At 35.4% G+C, this 15,429-nt stretch overlaps 2 long non-coding RNA genes across 5 annotated transcripts in view; one reads left to right on the top strand and one right to left on the bottom strand.

The window, feature by feature from the left end:
- Positions 1-11,317, bottom strand: part of LOC149775895 (uncharacterized) — a 29,540-nt gene extending 18,223 nt beyond the window's left edge. Inside the window, exon 1 of one of the 4 annotated variants that reach the window (XR_016416454.1) lies at positions 10,555-11,317. This is a non-coding gene — a long non-coding RNA (uncharacterized LOC149775895). Of the gene's footprint in view, positions 1-769; positions 925-7,449; positions 7,810-10,554 lie in introns of those variants that run through there. The other 3 variants (XR_016416455.1, XR_016416456.1, XR_016416457.1) reach the window with 3 other exon arrangements.
- On the top strand, positions 8,166-13,370 carry LOC149775894 (uncharacterized). The gene is made up of 3 exons (XR_016416458.1): positions 8,166-8,270; positions 11,824-12,004; positions 12,968-13,370. It is a non-coding gene; the product is annotated as an uncharacterized LOC149775894 (long non-coding RNA).
- The last annotated feature ends 2,059 nt before the right edge of the window (positions 13,371-15,429 follow it).

Here is a 15,429-nt window from a genome sequence, read left to right as displayed (position 1 = left end):
GGCTAACCACACTAGCTAAACGACAAAAATAAAGAATCATACAGAGATGAAAAAATTTCTTTAAAGAATAGACGATGACAATGGAAGTAAAATCAACAGTTTGAAATGAAATTATAAAGATAACTTGGAGAAACTACACTTTGGTGCTTAGCCGCATAATTATCAGTTGACGGGTATATGAATCGTAGATCATAAATAAGTTAGCAAACTCGTGATGTGCAATGGAGTTAGAACACATATTCTTGTTATCAGGATAAAAAAAGGCTGAACAACAAAGGAAAAACTGACGATGTTGAGTTTTGTGTAAAGTCTGTTTCTTAAGTGTGAAACTAAATGGATAACTATTAACTTTTACAGCGAGAGAATTATATTAGTTTGAGCAGTTTTATTTCTTAGGTAATCTTGGTAGACTGGTCGAGAATGAAGAGATTTTTTTTGGTGGAAAATGATGACAATGAGAGAAATTAAAATCATTATTGATTTTCTGAAGCATGTTGAAATAGCTGGTGGTAGTAGTAGTAGTCGTCGGAGTAGTAGAAGTTTCATTTCAGTACCAATCAGTTAGTCTATTATAAAACGCCTGGTGCAAAATCTGTTATAACAGCAGTAATCTTTACTGCAAAATGTATTCCTGCCCACTCGATTGGAGTTGCCTCTCTTTTTTAGCAAATAGGATAGAAGCAAATTTCATGTTGGAATTTTAAAACATGAACATGTATTTGAGTGCGAAAGAAGAAGAAATAATAAAGTCCCCACTTGAATGACAAACCTTCCGACAAAAGCACTCTTTCAGTCTTCCCTTCGCCTCTAGACCTTCAGAGGTTTAGCATCCCTTCCATTGGCCTTTGAGCGCAAGGAGATTTCACAATAAATTTTGTCAGCAGAAAAAAATCCCTACACGTCTATACTTGCAGCAATGTAAATTTAGACCTACGGAAATAACAAAGGATTCTGATCAAAATACACAGGACCACTGGTACATTTTTAATAAAAGTGTTACAATTTACTCATCTCCATACTAATACTAATGACTTACTGGAATAACTCCAGGAAGAAATCTAGTTTGAAAGAGCATCATTATCGCATTCCAACCAGACCTTAACGCATCCTTTGTTCCCACATAAAACCGGGTTTGCGACTGGTACACGTTTTCTCAACTAGTTGGTCTAGTGTGACAGGCTTCATTGGCCTTATAAGGACTTTTAAGCTTCATTTAATTATAATTATAATTTTGAAATAATTCATCTATTTGTAGGAAGTACACTTCTTTGGAGAACGGTATCAGCAATTTTATGTTTACCAAGACAGGAATTGTGGTCTTATGGGCGTTAAATGATTGGATCAGCACTCTCTGTCTAATATGAAACAATATGCATGCCTTACCATAAACAATAGATCTTTCCTTGGGTGAGCCTTTGGTATTATAAGAGAGATAGGTCCGGGATCCCCAAAACGTTTGCAGTAAATGGTAGCACACTTGCCCAGGTCAGAGTTTAAAATTTAAGAGTTATTTCAAATTATGATGCATGTAAATATGTAGGAAATGAAAGCAAATATATGTTATGTGGACCATTGTCATTTAATGTCAGATTGTCATGAGGATATATCTACTATAGGACAGAAATTAGTGATCTACCGGACTTACGGACTGCCATGTGTAATACAATAACTTTGTAACTACTTAATAATTTAGCAATTTCGTGCATAGCAGTGTAGGACTGTCACTTTTTAATTTAACTCATATATCTAAAGATAAATTAGAGTTTAGTTATACATATATAACTAATTTACTAACAATATTTTTGCAAACTATTGCTTCATTTAATTCTGACAAAGTGTATAATGAACTCTTAATCATTAAGACGTGTCGTACCATAAGAGAGTTCGACAGTTCATTTCCGAACTTACAAGAAGTCTGTAGCATCATACAGTAATGTAAACTTATCCAGTTGGCAGTACACATATCTAGTGGATAAATGAAGCTATAGACAAACGGGAATAAACGAACTCAATCATCTACACAATTTTCTTGTTTACAATTCCATTACAAATGATACCGTTGAAAACGAACGTATCCCAGTTTTCTTGATTTAAACTTACATCATATTTCATTACTGCTTATACCATTTTAAGCTCTGAATTGCTCGGTAGGTGAATATCTAGTCAAAATAAAAGTTGAGGAGTTATCACTGGAACACTATTTTGTGTAAGTTTTGTATACTTCCATTACCGTAATAAGGGCGTGTACAAAATTTGCATAAGGTTGACAGGTTGAGCTAACTTAGGTGGTTGCAAAGTATATCACCCACATTCACTGAATTTGAGCCCAAGTCTCCCAAGAATTTTGCGCACGATCCCTAAAATGTGATTTAATATTATATTATTTATATGACTACATTCCTTGTTTTCATTGCAGATTGATAAGGGGTAGGACGGGGAATTAAGATTTAATACCAAAGTAGACAACGAAACAGGACTAGACTTTGTTCTATTATTATGCTGACAAATAATCAGATTCTATCCAGATAAATTACAATAATATTCAAATAATTTTTACATGCATTTTACCTCTATGTACTTTATCCATATAGGTTTCAAAAATCTGGTACAATGATAGTACAGTGAGTTTTGCCTATAAGCACCTTGAGCTTTGTATGTCTGCAATACCAGTAAAATAACTTTGTACTTAGGAAAATGCTTCAGACATTTGTTCTGAGAAGAGGTTGAGGTGTATCCATGTACTATTTAGAAACATGATACATTTTATTTTCAGTTTCGCACATGCTGTTGTAGGAGAGATACTTTGTACTGGAAATTCATCCTGCATAGTTTGTTTCCAACAAATTTAAATTAGACGGTTGCTCAATAGTACAAAGCCTAGCATCCCAACTTAAAAGAAGGCATTTAAATATGAAACTCTTATCTGTAAGACTCTGGATTTTATCTGCACACATCATAAATAAAATAACTTCTGGTGATACGTGCATAAAGGAAAAACTATTAGTCACTGTTTTTTATCACTCAGGTCAGTACTGCTGATTTTCATGTCGTTTTGAGATTCTATTTCATTATATATTTTGGTTAACATATTAAATGGTTACTTAATCTGTTGCTATATATATATATATATATATATATATATATATATATATATATATATATATATATGGACAGGAATTCAAGATGGCCGCTATCGCTTAACCGGCTTGATGAAGCGCAGCTGTTCCGTTTTTGTGCCGTTTTCATGATATTTGTGCTTGTTGCCTGTCTTCGTCTACGTTATTGTGTTCATCATGTATTGGCTGTTCAGTTCGTATGTGTTTCTTCATCTCCTTGTTTTGGAAATGAGAACAATTATACTTTTTCTCAGCTGTCTTGCTCCACTGCTACAACTTCCATTTGAACAAATCGCCATCACGTTATACTCGCCAGTCAACCCGTCTATGCTACGATGGACCCTCATTTATTGCTTTAAATGACCACTCATTGGCTCTCCGCACTACACTGTGCTCTAGACTAAACGAAGTGGGACTACATTCTTCATTACCTAAATGTAAACAGAAGCGAGAAAAGAAACGTTGTTTCAAAACAGGCCGGCGTAGAACAGGAAGAAGAATTCCAGTTATCTCCCTTATGACCTTTCCGGCTCGATAATTTAAAAATTCGACCGTTAATTTAGATAACCTAATTAAATCCTTATTATTTCGTCAACCTTCGTGTCAACTATCCAAGAGATACCTCTGCGCATTGCATTATTCAATGCCCAATCAGTAGGACCACTGGAGAAGCGCATAGAAATAGTTAATTTTTTTCAACGACCAGAATATTGACGTCTTTTTCCTGACAGAAACATGGCTAAAAACATCAGGCGATGAGCCCAAGTGCGCAGATCTAACACCCACTGGTTACTCCATCAAGTCGTTCCCCCGTAACTCTCGCGAAGGTGGAATTGCTGTCATCACAAAGAACTCCATGATCAAACGTCTTAACCACACCACAACGTTAAATTTCGACCACACATCGTTTGAACTAGTCCAAACCACACTCACACTGGAGCAAAGGTCAATCCATTTTTTCTGCCTATACCGCCCTCCTCCTAGTAGAAAAAACAAGCTGATTGAATCTCTCTTTTTGGAGCAGTTTCCGAATCTCCTGGAGTATGGAAATTCGATAGTTAGCAACCTAATTATTCTTGGAGATTTCAACTTTCACTTTTACTGTCCCGGAAACCCAAACACATCAAAACTCATAGATTCCATTAATGTTTTCAACCTTAAACAGTCAGTCAACCAACCCACCCATAAAAATGGTCACATTTTAGACTGGATTCTTCATAGACCTGATGATAACATTCTACGGTCCTTCCTGGTATCCCATGACCTTGCATCAGATCACCTCTGCATTATATGCCATCTTGACGTATCAGTCCCTAACCCTCCACCTTTATCTGCTACTAAGAGAAACCTCTGTATGATAAATAGAACCAAACTAATGCATGACATCCAAGCAAACCTAACAACTTGTTTACCTCCTACAGCAGAACAACTCGATAACTGCCTGTGTTCATTGCACGACAAACATGCCCCAGCTACCAAGTGCAGAGTATCAATTCAAAAGTGTTCTACATGGTATAGAAGTGTTAGGGACAGGCTTCGCACTGCTAAAAGAGACCGCCGTAAAGCTGAAAGGCTTTGGCTTTCCACCAGACTCACTATTCATACGCAAATATATGAAACCGCGATGAAAAATGTCACAAATATAGTCCATGCAGCGAAATCAACACACTACACTACTAAGATCATGGAAAGTTCCAGCTGCAAAGAGCTCTTCGAGATTACTAACAAGCTAATGTCAAGGAACAAATCTACACCACTTCCAACTACCTTCTCTCCAGTTGACCTTCCGGACATGTTTGTACATTTCTTCCGTGACAAAGTACAAGCCATTAGAGTCAAGTCGGGATACTGAATTTGAGCGGCAACCATTAGCAGCATTTGAACCTGTCTCTATGGGTTTCGTACGTACAATCCTGATGAAGAGTGCACTAAAGTCATGTGAACTTGATCCAGTTCCAACATAACTGCTGACTGAGTGCTCAGATCCAGTATTGCCTTCACTAACTGATTATATTAAGGCCTCTCTCTCATCCTGGAAATTCCCATCATTTTTCAAAACTGCCATTGTAAAGCCTCTGCTGAAGAAACCAACACTAGACCATAACGATTTAAAGAACTACCGCCCAGTTTCTAGTCTCCCATTCATATGAAAAATGTTAGAAAAGGTTGTTCTATCCCAGCTTGTATCTCATCTGAATTCAAACAGTCTTTTTAGCAATGAACAATCTGCATATCGCCCTTGCCACAGTACTGAAACCACTCTTCTAAAAGTAGTTACTGACATTCTCTCTGCGTTGGATAGCGGAAAGATTACAGTCCTCACCCTCCTCCTTGATTTGTCTGCAGAATTTAACACAATAGACCATGCTATATTACTTCACCGTCTCCATCATGTTTTTGGCATTCATGACACAGCCTTACTGTGGTTCAAGTTCTACTTGGTCAACAGGACACAAATTGTGTATGCAAATGGAATACACTCCAGCCCTGTTGATCTATGTTGTGATATTCCACAGGGGTCTGTTCTTGGACCTGTTCTATTCATTCTATACACTCAGCCGCTCTCAAATGTCATAGATCATCATCCAGTGTCTCGCCAATTGTACGCTGATGACACCCAAATATACAAATCTAGCCATCCAACTTAAGTTGATGCTACCATCCAAGGTGTAGAGAGGTGCATTTCTGATGTGAAATCATGAATGACATGTAACAAGCTGCAGATGAATATGATAAAACTGAGGCCATTCTGATTACAACACAAAGACTTCTCATTCACATCCTTTACCTCAAGCAATAAATATCAGCAACACCAACATTAAATTCACACAATCAGTACGAAACTTAGGTGTTACTCTGGACAGTACTCTCACATTGCACCAACATGTCATGAACATATGCAAGGCTGCATATCTTGAGCTGAGACGCATCACCTCCATTAGCAAATATCTTTCAGCTGATGCCACTAAAACACTTGTGTGTTCATTAGTACTTTCAAGACTGGACTATGCTAACTCAATTCTGTCTGGTTCATCTCAATATCTACTCCAAAGACTTCTAAAAGTTCAAAACACAGCTGCTTGGATCATGCTTAGATACCACGATCAGAGCACACCTCCCCGCTGCTGTGTACCCTACACTGGCTATCCATTCGATCCAGAATCAAACACAAAATTTGTTCTCTGTGCTACGTTTCACTGACGGACTCTAGTCCAACATACCTATCCGACCTCACCCACGTGTACACACCAGCAAGATACTTACGCTCCTCTTCTGACAATCGTATACTCATTATTCCTAATATGAAAACAAAGTCATATGGACAGTGTTCTTTTGCATACCAGGGCCCAGCAATGTGGAATGAATTGCCCACTGAACTTAGACACAAAGATACAGTGATCACATTCAAGAGTGCTCTCAAAACTCACTTATTTCAACTGCAAGAACAAGCTTAAAGACCTAATAATGTTTCCTGCCTTTAATATTCTCAGCATATTTGTTATGTTTTATAATTTCATGGTGTTTGTGTTTGTAATCATATCATTATATATGTTTTTTTATCTTATAGGTGTTGTCTAATGTTGTAAAGCGCTTAGAGCTTCTAAAGATTAGGCGCTATACAAAGTCCTCATTATTATTATTATTATATATATATATATATATATATATATATATATATATATATATATATATATATATATATATATATATATATTGCACAGAATATATATTCGTGGTCAGTATTTGTAACGGATTGAGACAACAAACTTTTCAGGTTGTCATTTTATTTCATGAGTTAGCTTCGAGGTCTTACTTTGATGAAATTAGTTTTTATTTTAATACAGCGCTCAAGTTGTCATTGCGGCTATACTTTTTGTACATTCGATATGAAATATGATATGGATATATTTCATATCAACTTTATGGTACCTGAATTGATTACTTTGTATACCGGAATTAAAGTTTAGCTATTTGCCAAAAAGCGTATTACTTCATACACTTTCTTCTTTAAACAGTATTAAACGATATAAATCTTTCTTCCCTATTTAAGCCCCGAGTAGTATTAGAAGTGAATGATATGTACTGAAACATATCAGATAGTTATGTAGGTTCATATCGACGTGTTTTGGTTGAAGATTATTGAGTAGCGGTAGTAACTAACAATTTACTAAATGATAGGTAATATTATGTGCTTTTTTCCAAAAGTGCTTGTCAATATTTAAGGAGTAATTAAGAAACAAAAGAAGAGAATAGATAAGAACTCATAAGAATAGTCCAAAGTATAAGTTTCAAATTAAAAATATTTTCGAATTAAGAACTTGTTGCTAAGTACCTGTTTAAATCACAAAAGCCTTCAGCTCATGCATGCTTGAAGTAAGAATGCAGGACTGTACCACTTGCAAGAAGAAAGACAATCAAACATGTTATTAACATTAACCCGAGTGAGAAAATCTCCAACAACAGTTAAGTGCATCCATAAGGCTGTATACGGCAAATATATATCCCATAGTAGATCAGAAACTTAGTAGACTAGAAACTTAAGTAAATGCTGAAAGTAATGGGCGATGTCTAGTAAATTAAGTTTACGTCAGGTTCTATGCCAACCCAAAAAGGTAAACGCTGTCGAAAGATCATTCAGAGCTGCATACATCGTTTCAAAAGAATAAAAGCAGCCTTGCTATGTGCATAGTGGTTGTGAATATGATACACTTTACAATTATACTTCCTTGTCCTTGCTTAAATGCATTTTAAATCTATTGGTGTTCAAAATAGGGCAACGATATGCAAATATATGTATGCTAATTTTACAAATAGCTATGTTGTTTGGATATTTTAACAAACACTAAGGAAATTGTGAAATATAATTTTTGAACTTTATTTCTCATTTTTCTAACTAAAAAATACACGTAAACGTATTATTTATAATAAAGAACATTTACGGTCAATTAAATATTTTCAGTTCAAAAGTAGTTTCGAAACCCTTTGGGATACCTGCAATCAAAGGTTGGAATTTCCCACTTTTTATGCTATTTTTGGCTACATCCGGGTTGCTGATATGGACGTGAAAACATCATAACAAGATATATTTCATTCGTACTGGTGTGAAGGAATAAGTGAATTACTGAGCTTATCCTAACGTGACAGTGATAAAAAGTAAGTATTTCTAATGGCCGGTTTCTTACATTTGAAAACATACTCCGACTTTATAGAATAGATGCGATTAATATCTCCAGCTCGGTCGCCTTACGTTGCCATTTTCTAACAAAGGAAATGTTAACATTCTGTGTACTAAATAGGTTAAATAAGGCCAGTAAGTGTTTTATGATGTAACAGACCCTCGTATAAAATAAGGCATTGCTAATCATAAGATAGACACTCTAATCTATGCAAGTAACACACGAACCAGCAACACAATTTCGTTAACATATTCTTTTGACCACAAGTTTGGTCTGTTGAATATATTTACATTGTCCACTCACGTGAATGTTTCTATAATTTACAATTCAGCATCAAATTGATCTCAGGTTTCATGTTTCATATTTGTTACATACAAAGAACATAAGAGGCAAAAGTAAAATTATACAATAGAGGGAACACATATTGCAGGAGAACGTTTTTATTGTATTTTTCAATCCTCCCGTCTGTCTCTCTGTTTCTTTCTCTTTCTTTAACTGCCTTTTTATATAATATCAAATAGTTATCAATAAATGCAAATTTTTAAATTGACATTAAAATTATTGTTTGAACGTATTGTACCGTGCCGTGGCTCAGCTTTACGAATGCGAACCTTTCACAGACATATACCACTGCGATTCAGACAAAATATGTGATCACCAGTATACGTAATAGTGAAACTATCACCACCCCTAAGAAAAGAGAAGAAATTTGTGAAGAATGAGGTGAGACGAAGAGGCGAAAAATAACAAGACTGAATAGCATATATGAGACTGCTTAGTGTTTCTTGCACGAACCTGCATACTACTTCTGGAAATACCGTATAAGTAGTGTGTGTGTGTGTGTGTGTGTGTGAGTGAGAGAGAGAGAGAGAGGGGGGAGGGAGGAGGAGAAAAAAGAAAAGGAGTAGGAAACAACCTTCAACAGAACAAAAATTGTGCCTGACGAAGACCAATGCAGTATTATTTTTTTTATCAAAGTGTTCAGAACTGATATTGACTCGACAGTCAAGAACTTATATTATAATTCTGGATGAAAGAAAATTATCACAACTCCTTAAAATCTTTGCGTGTACTTACACCTAACCTATAAATCACCTTAAAGTTAAAACAAACTGGCGCATGGGGAGTCGTAAGTCTGCTCAAATCGACAATAATATAAAACCTTTGAAATCAATTTGAAAAGAACTTTTTATGAGCAGCGTAAGTTTCAATTAGAAGAAAAAGTATATTGTGTATCGATGTTTTGAAGAAAGTGTATAAGCTGCACAGTACTGCAATAACCTGTAGTCTGCTGCATTTGGATCACTGTCGTTTCAGTTTGTGTGAAGTTACCTGAGTATAAGGATAAATATCTATCAAAGTTTCTCTAAATCTTAATGACAATTAGTGCTAAGTAACGACTGATTACAACTATTATTCCTCAAGCAAGTTTTTTTTGGTTTTTTTTGTTACATTTTTCTAAATTTGTCCAACCCAACATCCGCACTCTAGACCATCACGTCAAGCGTCCGCCTCGGATGCGGGAGGTCGTGGGTTCTATCCCCGGCCGAGTCATGCCAAAGAGTTAGAAAAATGTTAATAACAGCTGCCTCGCTTGGCGCTCAGCATTAAGAGGTTAGTGTAAGGGCTGGTCGGCCTGGTGTCAGGATAATGTGACTGAGTGGGACATCATGCTACATGTCTGCGGCATGATGCCCCAGTACTAGACATCGCTATAAACTGCCACACTGCAGACATCGTAGCTTCATACATGATTTCTACTAAGAACCTCTATAAACAGCATAGAACATCCCCCCCTTCCTTTCAGAACATTTTGAAGAAGAAAAAAAAATCGAAAAAAAAAAAAAATAACAAAAATAACAACAAAAAAAAAAAAAAATCGCAAGAAACACCAGGCAAATGCAACAAGAAACCAGCGATGTAAAGCAAGCAGGACCGTTCCCGAGCTCACCTTCCCACTAACGACAGCCAAAACCATTCAACTGTAGGGACCTTTATGGACCTACAGATTGGGGCCAAACTATCAGGGTTCCTTGAATCCATAAAAGCCTGGGGGAGGTGGCACCATCCCCTTCCCCAGGAACAACTAGCAGACTGCGGTGCAGTCAGAAAAAAGTGGTACATGCACAATTGTGCGCACGCCACTATAATTAAACTTAACAACAACAACAAGACATCGTAGCGATATAACTGAAAAATTGGTAAAGCTACGTTAAAAATCAAAATATCTCTCTCTCTCTCTCAGACACACACACACAAACCTATGACTCGAACTCTGCCCTCCTGTCGAGCTTGATATAATCAGACCCAAATCCATAACCCCTGTAACCCCTGACGTCACGGATCGGAAACATTGACTACCGAAAGGAATTATGGGAGACGCCAAAAATAGCCGAGATGCCTCGTGACTGAATTATTACAATAAAGGAACCTTTACTGATATTTCTAGCGCTCATTCCTGTTGACTACAACCCTTTTGTAATCATTAACTCGGGAGAAATACACAATATCTACAATTGTTGGCTACTCGTTACTAAATTGAGCTATCAAACGCGAGAATCGACGAGCACCTGTTGTTTGGTGCAGACGGTACATCGTGAGGCTCCACAAGGGAAATAAAAATAAACTTGTCTCAACTTATTCGAGGGCTGTAGCAATATGATGGTATAAGTTTCGAAAGATCTGTGTAAATTATGGTATATTCATGTACTGTGAAATCACCAAATGGAAGCATTGCAGAACATTGTTGAGCTGACTTTGTGGAAAAGTTCCTTAGATTTTGTAGGCTGGTGTTTAGGTAAGCTTGCAGTCAATAAAGCATTTCCTTAAATACAAAGCAAAACTTGTCGACTGTCTCAAAAGAAATAAATCACTACTAATATTCGGACTATATTATTAAATATCATCATATTTAATCAATAGTTCTCTGCTCGATTGTTCGAACCTGTACATTCAGATTGCACTCCGACACATGGATCAGTACTCGCAATGTTCTACTATACGCACTGGAATGTGTGTATTGCAACACGAGAGGTTTGTTACATCACAATTTAATCAAAATAATATATTTGATATATCCGTATCTACATTTGTTCCACCAAAGACTTACAAAAATGGTACTAACAGCTGCCTTGCTTGGCGCTCAGCATTAAGATATGTCAACAGCTGTCATTGAATGTCATAGCTACTCAATAAAGTGTCCAAAGAGTCACCAAACTTTGAAATGTTATACTTTGAACACATCGGTTACATTAGGTTTCTCAGACTGCGCTTTGCAACTAGTGTGCGCCATTTCAGCTTTGATGTGGTCACAAAACGTTGTGATTTGAAGTAATGCTGATATATTCAACTGATTTAATGATACATTGAAAATCTTTTTCAAACAAAAAATTGCAGATTAAATGCAGATTATATATGTAAGACAGTAAGTCATCACCTCTTTATGGTTAGACATTTTAATGTGGCTCTCTCTCTAATCTAAAGCATTTTCCCCAGATTAATGCAAAGTTTATTTTTTTTTATTTGCACAGGTCTCACTGGATTGCTGCACGATTAAAACAAACAGCAAGGGTGTGTGCGGTCATTGTAGTAAAAGAGACATCTGTCGGAATATCGAGATTTTCTTGCACAATATATTAAAATAAGGCCATTCAGTTATACAGTAGAGCTGGCAATGTTCTGGTTTTAAGGAAACAAGTATTTGTTCTTTCCGTACGTGTCCTTCTCATTTTCCATAAGCAAACATTTACAGTATAATCACATACCATGTAATAGGCATTGTTTTTAAGGTATTTCATCATGTAACGTTAATTCTTCTAGTTTGAGTTTGAATTTCATACAAACGTCTCTTTTTGGACCCTAATGAACAAATAAATTTCACATACAACATTATTCATTTTTGTTATTCCCTTCTTGTAATTTATTTTAGGGTATATGATTCTAATATATGCATAAATTTGCATTTAAAGCATGCACTAAATCATGCATTCATACCACGCCTTTGAATGTGCAAAGAAAAATGTTACTAATTAGAACAAAATTTAACACCAACGATTATTTAAATTCCGCAGCTGAATATAGAGACCAAAACAAAACATTTAACGAACTTAAATAACATTTGTAGGTTTTAAGTTCAATTAGAGTCGAATTAAACATGGCATGTTCTTATTATTGCCTGTATTATTAAACGAAATGAATTTAAGTAACATCATAAAATCTTTATTCTTAGAATAAAAGGAGCTTTGGATTGAATTTATAAATTTTCAGGAAATTCACCTTGATAAGTATAATATTTACTTGAACGTTTGAAATTTAAATGCTTATGTTTAATTATCAACGTTCTTAGGCTTGTCAACCTTATGTCTTTTACAATAGAAATAAAGATGGTCTTGTAATCCATCATGCCTACAATATTCTGCTAATGAGGCTCATTTTTATCCAAGTCATTGGCCATATCGGAATGTTAGCAATGTTCGAAACGTTTGCAAATATAATGAATTAATGGCAATTGTGTCTGCCAAATATTGAACAAGTACGCTTTAAAACAAATTAGGTTTAATTTTAGTACTAATATACAATTTAATTGTCGTCATCGACTATGCTTACTTTAATAGCTCGTATCACTGAACTAGCTTGTAGTCGTATGATACAGTTGATACATACGATCATTTTCAGAAAAACAATGTGAAGACATTCACAGTCTGATCATCGTGTCAACATGGAATCCGAGAACCAGAATTCTAGCACATTTGATAAAAAGGACTTTGATCCATTCATTGGAGTTAATCAATCAATAAAGTCAACGTCAAAGAAAACAATTTGTGACGCTCATCATAACATTCATATCGCGAAGGATTACACTGATAATAAAGGAAGTACAGATCCACTAGAAGAACATGATGATAACTTGGATAAAGGAATTTCTTATTTCATAGATAAAGATGAAACAAATGTGGCGAATGCTTTATTCCCGGAAGTTCTTTCTGAAATTGATGGCGATGTAATGGTTAAGGAAGACCTGTCAAACATTAATAAAGCAGATAGAGGAGAGCCATTGGAAAAATGTCGCGAAAAAAAGAGGCAAGTGTATTTTAATTCTTGTATGCTTTTAGTATTTATAGTTTTGACACATAATGATCGATATATAATTATTTTAGAATAATCTAATCATTTTGTTAGTCTAACATTAATGGCTTAGAGTGAACTGAAACATACATCTACGCACATTATGTTAATAGCAAAATATATCAATGGCAAAAGAGAGATAACTTGTATGTCTTCGTATAGCAGTTGTTCCCCTTCTTACCTAGTCATGTTGGTATTAAAGGTAATGAAAAGGCAGATCGCGCTGCTAAAATGGCCCCATCTCATGAACCATCTGATTTTAAAATACCGTATACTGATTTTAAACCTAGTATCAAAGAGGCTTTACGTCCGAAGTGGCAGGCATCATGGAATGATGCAGTGAATAATAAACTTCACGCCAAGCCAACCCTAGGAGAATGGACTCCTTCCGACAGAATCATGCGTAGGGAGGAGGTAGTCATTGCAAGAATTCGAATTGGTCATACTTATATAACCCACTCCCACATACTAAAAGGTGATGACCCACCAGAGTGCGTTTCTTGCAATGAACCAATCACTGTTAAGCACTTTATGATAGAGTGTTTCGACGTGCAACCTACGCGCGATCAGTATTACAATGTGCATGACATGAAGGAACTTTTTGATACAATAAACATCACTTGTATTATAGAGTTCCTGAAAGCAGTGAATATTTACCCTAAACTCTAATTTTTATGCTATCACCTTGTACAGTTTTATGAAATATATATACCGTCCGTTTTTTAATACCTTTTCTTCACTCTTTCTTAACATGCACTTTTTACATCCCCCGTTGATCGGGAAGCTTTATTTTTCACCGTTACCATCTTATCGTTTTAATTTCAACTATTTGGTTTTGATATCGCTGGTCGATATGAGACCTTTTATAATTTTTAAAAGATTATACAGATAACATTTTGTTTGTCGCCAAATAGCCTAACAGTGCTGATGCGCCGTTAAAATGCAACCAATCAATGAATCTTACTTATAATGTGAAGTGTATGTTGCTCTTACAAAGCACTTTCATAAATGTATGTAACCCAATATGGACTTAAGTTATTTGACCTCACTTGAGGAGAGATTGTATGTGTGACTATATGCAAGGATAGGCAAGTACTTTTGTAACCTGACCGTTTATGTTTCATACGTATTTTTATATAACTAGTGATAACTAGTGAAACAGATGATATTCTGTCGTGGATTTTATTGAAATTATTTTCAGGTTTTGTATGTTTATTGCATTAATTCATTCCATCAAATTAGTTCTTGTGAGTATTTCTTGTACACATTTAAATTCTGTAGTTTCCATTTAATTACAGGAAAAGCAGCATTTGCTGTCTGTAAGAAAAAACAGTGATTTTATATTTGTTTTTAGAATTTGGTACATTTTCTCAATATTAACTTAACTCAGCAAAATATTTGGGTACATGTACTTAGTTTGTAATTAATATACAGCATACATATTTAAGTAAGTCTTCCTTTCTTGTTTATTTTTCGTTTGTTTGTTTTGTAGACCATATACAACATAATACTGGCATATTTGTATTCGTCCCACCCCCAATACAAGTTTGATTCAAACTTAAAATAAGGATGTTTGATATTACACAACTGTAGTGTTGTCTTCAAATGTGTCATCATCACAAATTGTTGCTCTCAATATTGTGTGTGTATAAGCTTGTGTTTATATTACAACGTCGTCCTACCTCTTTGTCCTTGGAATGACACCGTTCACTCAGACTTATACCTGACTCGAGTTGATTTGACCTCCTGGAACTGATATCGTGCTCAGTCAGTCGGATATAGTCTTACCGTATCGATATCTGACTCAGTCTGGCATCGCTAATTTTTATTGAAACGTGATCTATAAAAATAATAATAATAATAATAATAATAATAATAATAATATATTTGTTTACATGCATCAGCAACGTTTGACAAGAGAATGTGTAGTAAATTACAAATTGAGGTTTCTCCTGTTAAATTTAGAATTGATAAATTTCAAATATAATTGCATCTAATTCGGCATACAAGGA

The sequence above is a fragment of the Sinohyriopsis cumingii genome, chromosome 19, assembly GCF_028554795.1.
Source record: "Sinohyriopsis cumingii isolate HCF-2022 chromosome 19, ASM2855479v2, whole genome shotgun sequence".
Lineage (NCBI taxonomy): Eukaryota > Metazoa > Mollusca > Bivalvia > Unionida > Unionidae > Sinohyriopsis > Sinohyriopsis cumingii.
This window is presented reverse-complemented; position numbering and strand designations above follow the sequence as displayed.